The sequence below is a fragment of the Salmo salar genome, chromosome 16 (genome assembly GCF_965601325.2).
Source record: "Salmo salar chromosome 16, fSalSal1, whole genome shotgun sequence".
NCBI classification, from domain to species: Eukaryota; Metazoa; Chordata; class Actinopteri; order Salmoniformes; family Salmonidae; genus Salmo; species Salmo salar.
Genome location: NC_138306.1, coordinates 3,924,799 through 3,941,455, shown reverse-complemented (window position 1 = coordinate 3,941,455; position 16,657 = coordinate 3,924,799). Strand labels below are relative to the sequence as shown.

At 43.3% G+C, this 16,657-nt stretch overlaps 1 pseudogene across 1 annotated transcript in view; it reads left to right on the top strand.

Moving 5' to 3' along the window:
• Window positions 1-16,657, top strand: part of LOC106573132 (endoplasmin-like) — a 31,156-nt pseudogene that overhangs the window by 1,890 nt on the left and 12,609 nt on the right. Inside the window, exons 2-4 of the transcript XR_014381033.1 lie at window positions 2,193-2,272; window positions 2,874-2,973; window positions 3,634-3,775. The product of XR_014381033.1 is annotated as an endoplasmin-like (transcript). The remainder of the gene's footprint in view (window positions 1-2,192; window positions 2,273-2,873; window positions 2,974-3,633; window positions 3,776-16,657) is intronic.

The window sequence follows — 16,657 nt, the reverse complement described above, 5'->3', positions numbered from 1 at the left end:
TCTGATGAATGACATTCACTGCAGGCTGAGGGGCATCACAGCGAACCACTGCATTTAACCATGGCAAGGTGACTGGGAATACGGTTGAATACAAACAGTGTAGTTATTCCCTCCCTAAGGCAATCAAACATGCAAAACATCAGTAAAGAGACAAAGCGGGGTTGCAATTCAACGGCTCAGACACGAGACGTACAGTACCAGTCAAAAGTTTGGACACACCTACTCATTCCAGGGTTTTTCTTTATTTTTACTATTTTCTACATGGTAGAATAATAGTGAAGACATCAAAACTATAAAATAACACATATAGAATCATGTAGTAACCAGAAAAGTGTTAAACACATCAAAATATATTTTATATTTGAGATTCTTCAAATTTGCCTTGATGATAGCTTTGTATTTGTGGAATTTCTTTCCTTCTTAATGCATGTGAGCCAATCAGTTGTGTTGTGACAAGGTAGGGGTGGTAAACAGAGGATAGCCCTATTTGGTAAAAGACCAAGTCCATATTATGGCAAGAACAGCTCAAATAATCAAAGAGAAACGACAGTCCATCATTACTTTAAGACATGAAGGTCAGACAATACTGAAATGTGCAGTCGCAAAAACCATCAAGCACTATGATGAAACTGGCTCTCATGAGGACCGCCCCAGGAAAGGAAGACCCAGAGTTACATCTGCTGAAGAGGATAAGTTCCTTAGAGTTATTAGACTCAGAAATTGCAGCCCAAATAAATGCTTCACAGAGTTCAAGTAACATACATATCTCAACATCCACTGTTCAGGTGGAGACTGTGTGAATCAGGCCTTCATGGTCGAATTGCTGCAAAGAAACCACTACTAAAGGACACCAATAAGAAGAGACTTGCTTGGGCCAAGAAACACAAGCAATGGACATTAGACCGGTGGAAATCTGTCCTTTGGTCTGATGAGTCAATAATTTTTTGTTTCCAACTGCTGTGTCTTTGTGAGACGCAGAGTAGGTGAACGGATGATCCCCACATGTGTAGTTCCCACCGTGAAGCATGGAGGAGGATTTGTGATGGTGTGGGGGTGCTTTGCTGGTGACACTGTCAGTGATTTATTTAGAATTCAAGGCACACTTAACCAGCATGGCTACCATAGAAATCTGCAGTGATACGCAATCCCATGTGGTTTGCGCTTAGAAGAACCATAATTTATTTTTCAACAGAACAATGACCCAACACACCTCCAGGCTGTGTCAGAGCTATTTAACCAATTTTCAGTTTTCTAAAATATTGAACGGCACGACATGCAGAAAATTCAGAGGTTGTAATTGAAGGGATATATACAGCTCATGTTCTTCAAAATAGACTACGCACACACGCAGCACCGCACACGCACACACGCACACGCACACACACACACACACACACACACACACACACACACACCCACACACACACACCACACACACACACACACACACACACCACACACACACACACACACACACCCCCCCCCCCCCCCCCCGCATTATCACCACTTTATAAAAACTATTCCTGACCACCACCTTGTGGTTGGTTGTTGAAGCTGCAGACAATTGTCAGTCTACTGCAGATAAAATTATCTATCCATTTAATCATATAAAATATTTCAGGTTATCCCAGAAACCTAGATGCTACTGAGCTGACTGTGGTAACCATGTCTGCTCATGCCTCCTGCATATGCATAGATTTATGTCCCTAAAATATCCTATCGCTCTGCTTTTCTTTATTGCTTGAATAAATGTTTCTTATGTTTTGCATTATGAACGTCTGGTAGGCTATGAGCTTCTGTAAGTGAACAAAACATCATTATAGTGAATAAATAGAACATTGATCAATAATCATCATTACAATACAATTTATAATCTACAACCACTGATTGAGCAACATGCGTAGACATTATTTGTTGAGCAATGATCTTTGCTGCCTCAACTAGAACCACTAAAATAATTATTTTGCTAATGGTTACAAGACACGTGTTAAATTGTACATGGAAGACATTTATTGGGAGAATTGTCCTGTAGATCGTGAAATGTCCTGCTGCTATTGGCTGAGATTTGTGCGTGGTGTCCTGTGATTGGTCCGTTATGGGGGTATTAAATGGAGCGCTTTTGTGACAGGGAGTTTGTCATTCTTCCTTTCCAAGGCATCGTTAATTGTGTTGATCCCGGCTTTTGTCTGAAGAGCTGGGCTTCATTCAATCATATTTCACAAAAGGAAGCGGATTTGGTTGATTGGGCTGCTCTGTGCACATATAGCGTTCGGTGAGTATCTAAGGATATGTTTTATTATTAACGACATTCACCCACATGAGCTATCTAGCTCTTGAACTCGAGTTCCTTCATTTGTAGCCTGGTAAGTTAGATGGCTGGCTAGGTATAATGCAAGCTTGCAATTCAAACGAATAGTTAGTTACCTAGATATGGATATCATTGGGCTTCTTATTTGTATGAATTAACGTTTTATTCATTGGAATTGATTCAAGGAAATGTATTCCCCTCACACGTGTTTCTGAAAGTTTCCTTACAGGTACAAACAAACATCGTTCCTTTTCTAGTTTTATAGTTGGTTATCTAGTTACCCCATAGCCCTACGCCCTCTCTGATTACAGTATTTCTTTGCTGCTAGTCTTGGCTTGCTCATCCTAGTTATCTCAGTTTGTTGTAACCATAATACAGGAAATGCATCTAAATAATAAAGCTGTTTAGCTATAGCCCATTAATGAATATTTTTAATCAGATGTATGCAATTAAGTATTTTTCAATCCAGCTAAGGTAACTAGATACATATTCACCCTCTGAATATGTGGCCCTTCAAATAAGTCCATTCACTTAAGTCTTTTCCTAACTACTCTTCTAATTTCAGCATCTGTGAGAGCAGAAGATGGACTTGACATTGATGGGACTGTGGAAGATGATCTGGGAAAAAGCAGAGATGGTTCCAAAACAGATGAGATGGTGCAGAGGTAGGTCAGAGGAAGAAACTTGAGGTACTAGATTCATAGGGGAGGTCATAGCATCTCACAGCTGGGTTGTATTCATTAGGCACCAAAAGAAAGGAAACTGACAAGTGGATGCTTTACCACTTTTTCTATTTTTTGCCCTAATGAACTCAACCTTGATCTGTGTACAGTATTTGAACAGATGACAGAAAATGACGCCGTACACTTCGACATGTCACTATGCCGTGACCTTTTGAACTAGACCTCGGAAGGCCCTGCATCTCAGTGCTAGAGGTGTCACTACAGACCCAGGTTTGATCCTGGGCTGTATCACAACCGCCTGTGATCGGGAGTCCTATAGGGCGGTGCACAATTGGACCTGTGTTTGGGTTAGTTGACGGTTTGGCTGGGGTAAGCAGTCATTGTAAATAAGAATTTGTTCTTAACTGACTTGCGTAGGTAAATAAAGGTTAAATAAAAAAAATACCACTGGTAGATGCTTGACGCACCCTCTCCAGGAGTCATTCCCATGGTCTACATTGCTGACTGTGAATCAGCCCTTCTTTAAATCAAATTCTTGTCAGTAATGTTTAAAGCATTGTCTAGGGAACAAAAATGTGATTACAGTGGTTATTGACTTAAGTGCTTAATCCTTTCAATATCACAAATTCTCTCCTCCTCCAGGGAAGAGGAGTCTATCCAGCTGGATGGGCTGAACGCAGCTCAGATAAAAGAGATCAGAGAGAAATCTGAGAAACATGTCTTCCAGGCAGAGGTCAACCGCATGATGAAGCTTATCATCAACTCTCTCTATAAGAACAAGGAGGTGAGTGGTGGTGGCTGGGGACACACTCGCACACAAACATGCTGGGGAACAGCCCTTATCCTGAAGTCAACTTGAAAGATAATGAAAACATCGCCAAAATTGGTGGATTCCCAGCTGAAGGGTTCCCTTCCTGATTATTCTCTCCTGATTCTGGTAATCCTCCAACTGTTATTTCTGGAATTTTGCCACCTTATCCTGAAGCCATTTAATGTTATTTGAGGAGGAGCTAACTAACCTGCCGTCCTGTGTGTTTTAGATGTTTAAGTTGACGACATTCAAATGTCTTAAATTTAAATGTCTAAAATGTGACCAGAGATGATATGTTTCCTCTATAATGCAGCTGCTTAATTGTTGCCACCATGGCAAAAAAATGTTAACATCAAATGGTACTCCTGAGGTGCACTTCCAAGATGCTAGAGAGCTCCATATGTGCCACTCTGTGCACATGAGGCTTGTGCCAATGCGAGTCGGGCCGTTGCCAGATGGGGGAGAGGAGCGAGTAAGGTAGCCTACAGAATTTGATAGACAAGGACACTAAATAGGTGGCCTATTCTAAACATTGCTTGTAGTTTGGCTGGTTAGCTAGCTTGTTAACTATTTAGCTATTAAATGGTTTTGGTCAAAAGTTGAAGTCGGTTATCCTCATGTCTGGCCTGCCGATGTGCCTGTTTCGCTGGGGTCTGCTGCCGTATTTGTATTTATTAGGGATGCCTATTAGCTGTTGCCAAGGCAGCAACTACTCTTCCTGGGGTCCAAACACATTTAGGCACTTACATTACATATAAAACTAAAAGAGAAGTCTCTACATATAACATTATTACACCACTACATATCTACCATACAACAATATTACAATGTATGTGTGTGTAGCGCTTGTGTGCGTATGTATGTGTCTGTACCTTTGTCTTCAGTCCCCGCAGTTCCATAAGCTGTATTTTTGTGTTTTAAACCTGATTCTACTGCTTGCATCAGTTACCTGATGTGGAATAGTGCCATGTAGTACTATGTGCCTCCAATAGTCTGTTCTGTACTTGGGGATTGTGAAGAGACTTCTGGTGGCATGTCTTGGGTATGCATGGGTGTCACTACTTTTTACAAAAACAAGTAGTGATTAAGTCAATCTCGTTTCCACTTTGAGCCATGAGAGATTAGCATGCATATTATTTAGCGCCCCGTGTACTTTTAAGAGCCAGCCGTGCTGCCCTGTTCTGAGCCAATTGTAATTTTTCTATGCCCCCCCCCCGTGACACAAGTAGGACCTGCTTTGTTGATAGTGTTAAGGCAGAGCAGTGCTTTATATGGACAGACTTCTCATTTTAGATACTGTTGTATCAACATTTTGACCATGACCGTTTACAATCCAGGGTTACTCCAAGCAGTTTAGTCACCTCAACTTGCTCAATTCCCACATCATTCATTACAAGGTTTAGTTGCGGTTTAATTAATGATTTGTCCTGAATACAATGCTTTTAGTTAAATATTTAACAACTTATTTTTTGCCACCCATTCTGACACTAACTGCAGCTCTAAGTTTTGCAGTCATTTCAGTTGCTGTAGTAGCTGACGTGTATAGTGTTGCGTCAAAAAAGTCAGTGGCATGTCCTTAATCAGGAATTCCTCAGGTCAGCTGTCTAGGCCCCTTACTTTTTCTACTTTTTCAATCTTTTACTATCTAGATTATGTTGGAGGCTTCTATTAAAGAACACCCCTGTGTTCTGTGAGACAGGTAACGTTTTGTCCACAATATAGCAGGGGGTGTAAAGCCATAACGCATACGTTTTTCCAGCAGCAGACTATGGTTGATGTCAAAAGCTGCATTGAAGTTTAACAAAACAGCCCCCACAATCTTATCATACTTTTCTCAGCCAATCAGTCATTTGTAGTGGTGTAAAGTAACTAAGTACAAATACTTTGATACTAGTTAAGTAGTGTTTTGGGGTAGCTGTACTTTACTATTTTGGGCACTTTTACTCTGCTACATTCCTGAAGTAAAAAGTAGATTTTCTCACATTTCCCGTACACCCAAAAGCACTAGTTGCATTTCGAATGCTCCGGCAGGGCAGCAATATGGTCCAATTCACGCAGGTCTGTCAATTATTTTACTGTAAAATAGCATTATCTGGTCAAACGCCATTTGTTTTTATTAAGTGCTGTTTGAGGCAGTAAAGGGGGCTTTACTATTCTTCGCAAATAGGAGTGGCAATATTGTCTGCCATTTTCCATCCAGGTTGTCACAGACAATTTTTCACCTTTTCCACACTCTATGAAATTCAAAAGTACAATGCTTGTCTTTCATAATTTGGTCACATACACTTGGATGTGTAGTGTCAGTTTGTTGCTGTCTAGCCTTAGTTTGCTAGTCTTGCCAATGGGAGAATTTTTTTTTTGAAATAGTTAACAATATTAGTGGGATTTGTGATGAATGAGCCATCTGTTTCAATGAAGGATGGAGCTGAGTGACTTTTTGCCCAAAATGTCTTAAGGTGATCCAAAGCTTTTAACGATCATTATTTCATAGTAAGTTCTTCTGTTTAATTTATTTTAGTCACATTTCTCAATTTGCATTACATTTGCCAATTGGTTGTGCTGCCAGACTTATTTGCCATTCCTTTTGCCTCATCTGTTTTAGTCATACAATTTTTTAATTCCTCATCAAGCCAAGGGGTTTTTACTGTTTTCTTAATGGGAGTACTCAATTTCATAAATTTGGAAAGAGCAGCATCTGGTTGCTCATTAAACACCAGACCAGCAAATATTCTTCACATCAACATATGAATCACTACAACTTATTGTATGACCTCTTATAAACTATTAGGCCAAGCCTTTGGAACTTTGGTTTTCCTAAATATGGCTACTATATTGTGATCACTACAGCCTATGGATTTGGATACTGCTTTAAAGCAAATTTGTGCAGCATTAGTAAAGATATGATCAGTACATGTTGTTTTTCAATCCTGTGCTGTTTGTAACTACCCTGGTAGGTTGACAACCTGAACCAGGTTGCAGACACTGGTTACAGTTTTTGATTCTTTTTCTTGAGTGGGCAGCTTGATGAGTCAGTCAATATTTAAGTCACCCAGGAAATATTCCTGTCACATACATTATCAAGCATTTCACACATATTATCCAGATACTGACTGTTAGCACTTGGTGGTCTATAGCTGCTTCGCACCAGAATGGGCTTTAGGTGAGGCAGATGAACCTGTAGCCATATTACTTCAACCGTATTTAACATTAGATCCTTTAAGCTTTAAAGGAAAGTTTTGAATATAGACCTCAACACCGCCCCCATTGGCATGTCTTTCAAGTAGAGGTTATAACCATGTGTTCCTACCACTGTATCATCAAAGGTATTATTTAAGTGAGTGTCAGAGATAGTCAGGATATAAATGTCATCTGTTACACGCAAGTTGACTTCATGAACCTTGGTTCTTAGACAATATTAACGTATGTAGCCTATTTTGAGCACTTCTGGTTTGCTTGATTGTTATTAATGCTTTACTGGGAAGCTTATCAGAAGTAGACTTGCTCATGTTATCTACAGTGCATTCAGAAAGTACTCGGACGCTTGAATTTTGTTATGTTACAGTATTCTGAAATTGATTAAGTAACATTTTCCTTCAATCTACACCTGTTTCATTTTTGCTATTAACTTATCTTGATGGCACTCCCCAGTCAGTTTACATTTACATTTTATTTCACCTTTATTTAACCAGGTAAGCTAGTTGAGAACAAGTTCTCATTTACAACTGACCTGGCCAAGATAAAGAAAAGCAGTGCGACACGACACGTTACACATGGAATAAACAAGCGTACAGTCAATAACACAATAGACAAAGTCTATATACACTGTGTGCAAATGGCGTGAGGTAAGGCAATAAATAGGCCATAGTAGCGAAGTAATTACAATTTAGGAAATTAACACCGGGGTGATGGATGAGCAGATGGTGATGTGCAAGTATAAATACTGATGTGCAAAAGGCAGACAAGTAAATAAAAACAATATGGGGATGAGGTAGGTAGATTGGGTGGGCTATTTTCAGATGGGTTATGTGCAGTGACTGGTAAGCTGCTCTGACAGCTGATGCTTAAAGTTAGAGAGGGAGATATAAGGCTTCAGCGATTTTTGCAATTCGTTCCAGTCATTGGCAGCAGAGAACGGGAAGGAAAGGCGGTCAAAGCAGGTGTTGGCTTTGGGGATGACCAGTGAGACATACCTACTGGAGCGCGTGCTACGGGTGGGTGCTTTTATTGTGACCAGTGAGCTAAGGCAAGGCGGCGCTTTACCTAGCATAGACGTATAGATGACCTGGAGCCAGTGGGTCTGGCGACTAATATGTAGCGAGTGCCAGTCGACTAGAGCATACAGGTCGCAGTGGTGGGTGGCATAAGGGGCTTTGGTGACAAAACGGGTGGCACTGAGACTACATCCAGTTTGCTGAGTAGAGTATTGGAAGCTATTTTGTAAATGACATCGCCGAAGTCGAGGATCAATAGGTTAGTCAGTTTTAGTAGGGTATGTTTGGCGGCGTGAGGTGACGGAGGCTTTGTTGCGAAATAGGAAGCCGACTAGATTTAATTCTGGATTGGAGCTGTTTAATGAGTCTGGAAGGATAGTTTACAGTCTAGCCAGACACCTAGGTATTTGTAGTTGTCCACATATTCTAAGTAGAACCGTCCAGAGTAGTGATGCTAGTCGGGAGGGCGGGTGCAGGCAGCGAACGGCTGAAAAGCATGCATTTGGTTTTACTAGTGTTTAAGAGCAGTTGGAGGCCACGGAAGGAGTGCTGTATAGCATTGAAGCTTGTTTGAAGGTTAGTTAAGTGTCCAAAGATGGGCCAGATGTATACAGAATGGTGTCTGCGTAGAGGTGGATCAGGAAATCACCCGCAGAAAGAGCGACATTGTTGATATATACAGAGGAAAGAGTCGGCCCGAGAATTTAACCCTGTGGTACCCCCCATAGAGACTGCCAGAGGTCCGGACAACAGGCCCTCCGATTTGACACACTGAGCTCTGTCTGAGAAGTAGTTGGTGAACAAGGCGAGGCAGTCATTTGAGAAACCGAGGCTGTTGATTCTGCTATAAGAATACCGGGATTGACAGTCGAAAGCCTTGGCCAGGTCGATGAATACGGCTGCACGTTACTGTGTTTAATCGCTGGCGTTTATGATATTGTTTAGGACCTTGAGCGTGGCAGGTGCACCCGTGACCAGCTCAAACCGGATTGCACAGCGGCGAAGGTACGGTGGGATTCGAAATGGTCAGTGATATGTTTATTAACTTGGCTTTTGAAGACTTTAGAAAGGCAGGGCAGGATGGATATAGGTCTATAACAGTTTGGGTCTAGTGTCACCCCCTTTTGAAGAGGGATGACTGCGGCAGCTTTCCAATCTTTAGGGATCTTGGACGATACGAAAGAGTTTGAGCAGACTGGTAATAGGGGTTGCAACAATGGCGGTGGATAATTTTAGAAAGAGGGTCCAGATTGTGTAGCCCAGCTGATTTGTACGGGTCCAGGTTTTGCAGCTCTTTCAGAACATAAGTTATTTGGGTGAAGGAGAAGCTGGGGAGGCTTGGGCAAGTAGCTGCGAAGGGTGCGGAGCTGTTGGTTGGGGTAGCCAGCAAGAAATCAGTAGAGAAATGCTTATTGAAATTCTCGATTGTGGATTTATCGGTGGTGTGTGTTACCTAGCCTCAGTGCAGTGGGCAGCTGGGAGGAGGTGCTCTTATTCTCCATTGAGTTTAGTGTCCCAAAACTTGGAGTTAGAGCTACAGGATGCAAATTTCTGTTTGAAAAAGCTAGCCTTTTCTTTCCTGACTGACTGTGTATTGGTTCCTGTCTTCCCTGAAAAGTTGCATGTTGTGGGGACTATTTGATGCTAGTGCAGTCCGCCACAGGATGTTTTTGTGCTGGTCAAGGGCAGTCAGGTCTGGAGTGAACTAAGGGCTATATCTTTTCTTAGTTCCACATTTTTTGAAAGGGGCATGCTTATTTAAGATGGTGAGTAAATTACTTTTAAAGAACGACCAGGCATCCTCAACTGACGTGATGAGGTCAATATCCTTCCAGGATACCCGGGCCAGGTCAATTACATTGAGACTTATAACCTTAAATTCCCAACGACGCATCAATATAAATAAAAAAAACATGTGCACCATAACTGCCTGCTTAACATGAGCCTAAAAATGAACGAAAGAACAATAAAGCAAATACTTTGCTATTTGGAGTCCCATGTCAGAGGATGGTCTCTTTCCTCTGGAGTTTGTGGGGATGAGCCTTTCCGCAGGAGGGGCCCCTCACTCAGATTTGAAAATGCGTGACGCAGTCGCAAACGACCTGTTGGAACTGAAAATAAATAAAAAGGGTGCCTATTGTCTCATACACATAGTTTGCACTTGAAATTAACCAATATAGGTCATGTGTGCATATCATGAATCCTCCCCTTGATATGCCCTTCTGTCACCCCGTTGTCTCATTAATCATTAGCTATTAGGTATGTTATTAACGTGACATGCATAATGTGTCCATAAAGAACACATACTTTTGGCTACTCACCCTTGTTCAGGATTGGGGGAAAATAGGGAGACATTTTACCTATTGCAATGTCAACTTTAACTACCTAATGTCTTAAAAGCTAGCGGTAACTAAGTCTGTTAAATCCGATTCAGTGTCTTCAATCTTCTCGTTGGAAATGTCTGAGTCTCTCTCGGATGTGAACGTCCTCTCGCCGAGGTGATTTCCCTCTTTCTGTGACTGCTCACCGACAACAATCCATGGGAGGTCCTGCTCGAGTCTTTCTGCTGGTGAAGACGCCTTTCTCCTGGCGGTGTACTCCACTGGGATGCCCCTCGACTTCAGGTCATCAGCTGCTCCGTCTGCATGCTTGTATGTAACCAGGCCATTATCCAGAAATACCTGCATTTGACAGGAATGGTGTTTGGAAATGAATACTTTTTCTCTAAGTGCTTTCTTGATGGTGTATTCCTTCATTTTCAGTATCTCTCCTGCGTAGTCATGATCAAAGAACACTCGTTGGTCTTGGGAATTAAACAGGCTTTTCCCAGGCTGCACGTAAGACTTTCTCTTTTACTGAGAATTTAAGGAACCCTACTACTATGGATCTTGGTGGGGTGCCGCTGGGGGGTTTTAATGCCAGAGGTCGGTGTGTTCTCTCGATTCCCAGGTCAGTGTCAAGTATTTCTTTGAATATACGCTCCACAAATTTGGGCATTTTCTTTTTCTGTGCCCTCCACCACAGAATAGTCTGTTTCGCTGTGAGAAACCTTTGAGTTCTGTCACTTTTGCCTGTAGTGTGTGATGGCTTTTCAAAAACTGTTCAAGTATTTTCTTGGCTGCAGTGTTCCATGTGTCTGTTTCCCCAATGCGCTTTTCTGCATCCCCATTATTGTAGATCCTTGTTTTCTTTGAGTTTCTGGTTAATGTCCTTCAACTCGTTTAATTATTTTCGTACAACTTCTCGAAGTTCCTCGTGAACCTGTGAGTGCCTCGCGCAAGCCATTCTTCATCACCTCACGAAATGAGTTATTTTGCTGCTAGCTTATTTGCGCTAGCATTAGCCATCTGTTTCATCAACGATAATCTTCTTGTCTTGTTACGGGCTATTGTTGTAGCTCCACGACCTTTCCCATTGTGTGGAAGTTATTTTAATGCTCCGTGTAAATACTTGAATTTAGGGGGGAAACACCCAACCGATGTGCATTATGGAAAAACTAAGCAGCCATTTCCTAAGTTGCGTCACCGGAAGTCGATACCACACTTTGAGGGTGCGACTCAAATCATGGTCTGGTGCCACCATTTGGAAAAGGCAAGTAGCACGGGTGGGGGTTAGTCTGGAGCTCTGTCAGGAGAGGCACTGGGTGTGCACTCCACCCTTTTGTTCCAGCCCTGCTCTAACACATCAGATTCTACAAATCAACTGCTCAACAAGATCTTGTTAAGCTGGATCAAAAGCCTGCACACCAGTAACCTAGATCTCCAGATGGAGAGTTGTGTCTTATACAGTAACAGTGCTGTATATTTGACTTAAGGCATCTGATCAGCTATAAGTGAAATCGAACCTGCACATCAACTGAGCCAGGATCACATTCAAACGGATTTTGCTGGTTGTCACTCATCTCTTGTATTTGCTTTACATGATTGTGTTGAGTTCCTGCAGTATCCCAAATGCCTGTTACGGCAGCAAGGAGACTTTAAAAAAATTACGATCATAATGGATGACAAGTCACTCCCAACCCAATTCCAAAAATCTTTCCAACCTTCCCGCTCGCTAACCACCAAGCCTCGGTGGGAAATAGAATATTGTCATGCTCTGATCCCATATCTCCACATAGTTTGATGCAAGACAGACGTGCGCAATGTAGTTTACAATCTAACTTACCTGCGTCATCTGATTTCTGCTCTATTGCTGCCATTTGGTCTAATTGTATCCATTATAGTAGTTAAGTGGGTGTATCATACAATGCGTGCAGAGGAAGACGCGTTAATAACTAGAGTGCAGAGGCCTATCCACTGTCCCGTGATCAATGGCGCCCCATCTGTGCAGAATCCCATGGAATCCAGATACTGACTGTTAACACTTGGTCTATAGCAGCTTCCCACAAGAATGGGCTTTAGTTGAGGAAGATGAACCTGCAGCCATATTACTTCAACAGTATTTAATGAGATCCTCTCTAAGCTTTACAGGAATGTGCTTCTGAATCTAGACCGCAACACTGCCCCCATTGGAATCTGCTTTTTGTCAATAGTGACACCGCACACTGAACATCCCCTGTGCTCTTTCATGCTCTGGAATCATGAGACAGAAAAATATGTCCTCGTGAATAGCACCCCCCGAAATGTAGCTAACAAAAGTCAATGCGTGGACATATCGGCCCTCACAGCTAACATCCATTTGGAGTGCATAAGGTGGGGAGTTTGAGTCTTAAGTCAATATCATCATGATTGCTAGCTATAGTGTCAATTATTAGTTTCAGTGTTATCTGACAAAGGTATTGTGACTTTGCCTCTGCCTGCCCGGAACATTGTTTTCACCATATCAATCGTAGGCCATGAGTACTCAAACGATCTTCAACTAAATACTGTAACTATTTGGTCCGTTGTGTTGAAGACCACGTTCATTTTCTTTGACTCTAGTGTTCGATGTGTGCATTTGCAGGACACAACAAAAAAATTAAACAAGCCAAGCATCACAGTTTTGCTCCCTAAATTCCTTTTCACTCAATTGTGTTCCAACTGCTCCCTCCGCACACGCCTGTGCTGTGAGCCTACAGAAATGAATGCCTGTAAAGGTATTTAACTGATGGGCTTCACAAGGTGACATGTCTTGCCAAGTGATGGCAGTTATCACATTCTAAATGCTGGTTGACTGAAGTAGGGAAATGTGTTCCAACAATGAACTACAGTTTTGGAATTGCGTAATTTTCCTCTCACGCCTCGATCAAACCAAACGGTGTCTTTGCATTTTGGTACACCAGAAGCAGTCTTGCGCACATCCAGATACTGCACACTATTTTGCCGCATGACTTCATCGGCCTAGATCACACTGGTAGCGTCATGTGCAAAATAGTACCCTGTATCTGGATAAGGGCGCAAAAAAGTTCAACATTCACCTTCTAACATTTCTGTCAAGCGGTCTACGCATAGTTTGTATGCGCTTGATAAATCCAACATATGCAGAACACACTGCAACTGCCTCTGCAACGCAATGCTGCAAGGCACACGCAGCATTCCATTGGAAATGCGCTACAGGGAGACAGGACGGACACCTGATCGTCCTCGCAGTGGCAGACCACGTGTAACAACACCTGCACAGGGTCGGTACATCCGAACATCACACCTGCGGGACAGGTACAGGATGGCAACAACTGCCCGAGTTACACCAGGAATGCACAATCCCTCCATCAGTGCTCAGACTGTCCACAGTAGGCTGAGATTGGCTGGACTGAGGGCTTGTAGGCCTGTTGTAAGGCAGGTCCTCACCAGACATCACCGGCAACAACGTCACCTATGGGCACAAACCCACCGTCGCTGGACCAGACAGGACTGGCAAAGTGCTCTAAACTGAGTCGTGGTTTTGTCTCACCAGGGGTGATGGACGGATTCGCATTTATCGTCTAAGGAATGAGCGTTACACCGAGGCCTGTACTCTGGAACGAGGTAGTGTCCGTCATGTCTGGGGCGGTGTGTCACAGCATCATCGGACTGAGCTTGTCATTGCAGGCAATCTCAACGCTGTGCGTTACAGGGAAGACATCCTCCTCCCTCATATGATACCCTTCCTGCAGGCTCATCCTGACATGACCCTCCAGCATGACAATGCCACCAGCCATACTGCTCATTCTGTGCGTGATTTCTTCCAAGACCGGAATGTCAGTGTTCTGCCTTGGCCAGCGACGAGCCTGGAGCTCAATCCCATTGAGCACGTCTGGGACATGTTGGCTCAGAGGGTGAGGACTAGGGCCATTCCCCCCCCCCAGAAATGTCCGGGAACTTGCAGGTGCCTTGGTGGAAGAGTGGGGTAACATCTCACAGCAAGAACTGGCAAATCTAGCGTAGTCCATGAGGAGATTCATTGCAGTACTTAATGCAGCTGGGTGTCCACACCAGATACTGACTTTTGATTTTGACCCCCTCCCCCCTGTTCAGGTACACATTCTGTTTCTGTTAGTCACACGTCTGGAACTTGTTCAGTTTGTGTCCAGTTGTTAAATGTTATGTTCATACAAATATTTACACATGTTAAGTTTGCTGAAAATAAACGCCGTTGACAGGGAGAGGACATTTTTTGTTTTTTAGTATGCACATTGGTCATAGTATGGATATAGTTAGTATGCCAAACGTTCACGGATGTCGTACTAAATACGTATTATACACACAGGATGACACTATCTGTACTTTTAGGGCCCATAATGCGATTCTTCAGAAAATGGTTGTGGCTTCACAATGTTTTCAGATTTGATGAAAATGACAGGAAATATGCTGCTAGAGTCTGAGAGCGACTACAAATTCATTGACTTAACTAAGGACAAATGTTGCACAATGAAATGCTACGTTATGTTGGCTGACAATTTGTTAGCTACGCTATCCTTTACGAACCGCATAGCACTACAGCAGTATGTACAGGTGTGTTACCTAACGTTAGATGGATACTAATACAGCAACTTGCCAGGCAGTATATTAATAAAAATTGGTTAGTTAATATATTCACAAGTGGTATCGTCATTGTGCGTTTCAGTGGACATAGCCAGAATTGACAATCTACTCCGATTTCCGAGCATCTACTCTGAATATGGCTGGTGTCAGTAAACGTCAGCAAAAAAGCATAATTGTTGCCAGTAGCACAGTAAGTCACCAAGGCTCTGGATAATGTGAAAACAGTCTAACCAGGTCTGCTATGGCGTGTAAAATGGTCAGTGTTCTCTCATTGTCTGGAAGTAGCTAGCCAACGTTAGCCAGTTAGCTTGGGTGCTTGACTGCAGTTGAATGCTCTGCTCAACCCTACTCCTCGGCCAGAGCGTCCAGTGTGCGCTCCGAACGCTCAGAGCTAAACGCTCTGGAATTACGAATGCCCAGAATGCGCTCTAGCACTGCAGATTGACTTTACGTACACACTAGAAATTGTAGCTAGTCATTTGTTATGCTAACAAGTTAGCAAGAGGTTGCATAGCAACAGCATCAACTTCCGGTAGACAGGCGACACTCGTATGCTCAACTGAAACGATACCGTTTGTTTACATATACTAAAGAATTAATATGTAGTGTATTCTCATTATGTACACTGCTCAAAAAAATAAAGGGAACACTTAAACACAATGTAACTTCAAGTCAATCTCACTTCTGTGAAATCAAACTGTCCACTTAGGAAGCAACACTGATTGACAATAAATTTCACATGCTGTTGTGCAAATGGAATAGACAACAGGTGGAAATTAGCAAGACACCCCCAATAAAGGAGTGGTTCTGCAGGTGGGGACCACAGACCACTTCTCGCTTCCTGGCTGATGTTTTGGTCACTTTTGAATGCTGGCGGTGCTTTAACTCTAGTGGTAGCATGAGACTGAGTCTACAACCCACACAAGTGGCTCAGGTAGTGCAGCTCATCCAGGATGGCACATCAATGCGAGCTGTGGCAAGAAGGTTTGCTGTCTGTCAGCGTAGTGTCCAGAGCATGGAGGTGCTACCAGGAGACAGGCCAGTACATCAGGAGACGTGGAGGAGGGCAACAACCCAGCAGCAGGACCGCTACCTCCGCCTTTGTGCAAGGAGGAGCAGGAGGAGCACTGCCAGAGCCCTGCAAAATGACCTCCAGCAGGCCACAAATGTGCATGTGTCTGCTCAAACGGTCAGAAACAGGCTCCATGAGGATGGTGTGAGGGCCCGACGTCCACAGGTGGGTTGTGCTTACAGCCCAAGACCGTGCAGGACGTTTGGCATTTGCCAGAGAACACGAAGATTGGCAAATTCGCCACTGGCGCCCTGTGCGCTTCACAGATGAAAGCAGGTTCACACTGAGCACATGTGACAGTCTGGAGACGCCGTGGAGAACGTTCTGCTGCCTGCAACGTCCTCCAGCATGACCGGTTTGGCGGTGGGTCAGTCATGGTGTGGGGTGGCATTTCTTTGGGGGGCTGCACAGCCCTCCATGTGCTCGCCAGAGGTAGCCTGACTGCCATTAGGTACCGAGATGAGATCCTCAGACCCCTTGTGAGACCATATGCTGGTGCGGTTGGCCCTGGGTTCCTCCTAATGCTAGACCTCATGTGGCTGGAGTGTGTCAGCGGTTCCTGCAAGAGGAAGGCATTGATGCTATGGACTGGCCCGCCCGTTCCCCTGAATCCAATTGAGCACATCTGGGACAT